Raw genomic sequence first — 1,780 nt, 5'->3', positions numbered from 1 at the left:
TATAAATAATAATAAGAATGGTAATCATTTCCACTCCATTCACATTTTCATTATCTAGTACAACAAAAAATGAATTTTTTTCCCATTTGTCTTCCCTTTCCATTATTATAACATTAAACACCTATATTTCCTAGTTTCATGAACAAGCATGTATACAGTGTTTTGGTAAACAAAATTTTATATGCTTTCATTAAGTTATATTAAATAGTTATACTCTATTATGAATTCAGGAGTTGCTTTTAATATAAACATATATAATCTTTTTATACACGTTAAATAAACCCTAATGACTTCACTTAACATTTTCTAACCTTTAAAACACAAATCATAGACATGTTATGTTCAACCATTAACTATTTCGTATCTACATCATGATTTTTCTCTCTTCTTTTTTCCATTACTTTTAGTAATCTTAATGTGTCAATAAGTGTCATAATAATTTAAGTTCTCTTATATCAATTTTTCTACATATACCCTTGTTGTTTTAAGTTACATTAATTCTCCACTTAACATTAAGGTGATTTTTAGCAACTTGAATGTGGATATTGCTAGACTAAAAGAATTTGGGTCTAATGATATTAATTTTGCTATGTAACTCAACAATAGCAAGGAGTTCAATTATTACTTATTAAAACTAATTGCATTTTTTGTCCTTGTGTTATCACACTTTTCGCACGTTTGGTCCAAACTTTTCATTTGTTGCATTTTTGGTCCCAAACGTATGTATTTTTCGCAAGAATGGTCCAATCTAACGATTCCGTCAAGTATCAACCGTTAGTTTGATTATGTGCACCTCATGTGAGGGGCAAATCGTCTTTTTACACAAATAGGACCAATCTTGTAGTTTATATATATATACATATATATATACACACATACATACACACATATACATTACAGTATTGGCCACCACTAATCCAAATCAATCATCACACCCGCCCACCTCCAATCACATCCGGCCACCACCAACCCAAATCAATCATCACATTCGGCCACCACCAACATAATTTATAGACAAACAGAGATCCTCTACTGGGCCATGGTCAAGACCATAAGGCTCAGTTAATCACACTCTAGCTACATGTATCTATTTCATCAACTATACATGAGTTTTTGTCTTGATAGAAATCAAGGATACAGAGGTACGAGCCTATGGAACAGATCTTGTTCAAGTAAGGTCGTAGCACACTAAGATCTGTAAACACACATACCCACGGATTCACTACCTTCAGCTCACATCAAATTTTCATATATACACGGATCCATAAACACACACACCCATAGATCTATAAACACAGACACACACAAATTTCCATATTTTTGTTCTTATTTTTTAGATCTACATCTATTATACATATTTTATAAAAGAAAAGATGGACCGGATGGAAGTGAATGTTTCCAAGGTTGTTGTACAGATAAATTCAGAAAAGGTGGTGGTGGTGGGTGGGTTTTCCTCTTGCTATAAACCCAACAATTCGACTCTTCTTCTTCTTTCTCTTGCCAGAAATCCAATAGTCCGATATGGTGGCGGCTAGGGTTCCAAGTGGTGGTGGTTATGTGCTCTTGGTGGTGTAGGGGAGGACTATCGGTGGTAAGCATGGGGGCCAAACATTTATAGATATATTAAAAAATTAGTATGTGAGAGGTTCTACACTCAAGCTTGAATGTCTAATAGCCACATACTCCATTTTCTCATATATATATATACATTAAATAGAAACAAGAAAGATGATATTGCCCTTCACATGAGGTGCACATGATCAAATTAACGGTTGATAAC

At 33.4% G+C, this 1,780-nt stretch overlaps 1 non-coding gene across 1 annotated transcript; it reads right to left on the bottom strand.

The window, feature by feature from the left end:
- Nucleotides 1–969: 969 nt before the first annotated feature.
- Nucleotides 970–1,182, bottom strand: LOC122609608. The gene has a single exon (XR_006325358.1). It is a non-coding gene; the product is annotated as a small nucleolar RNA U3 (small nucleolar RNA).
- Nucleotides 1,183–1,780: the final 598 nt, after the last annotated feature.

This window comes from Erigeron canadensis, chromosome 7 (genome assembly GCF_010389155.1).
Source record: "Erigeron canadensis isolate Cc75 chromosome 7, C_canadensis_v1, whole genome shotgun sequence".
NCBI lineage: Eukaryota > Viridiplantae > Streptophyta > Magnoliopsida > Asterales > Asteraceae > Erigeron > Erigeron canadensis.
This window is presented reverse-complemented; position numbering and strand designations above follow the sequence as displayed.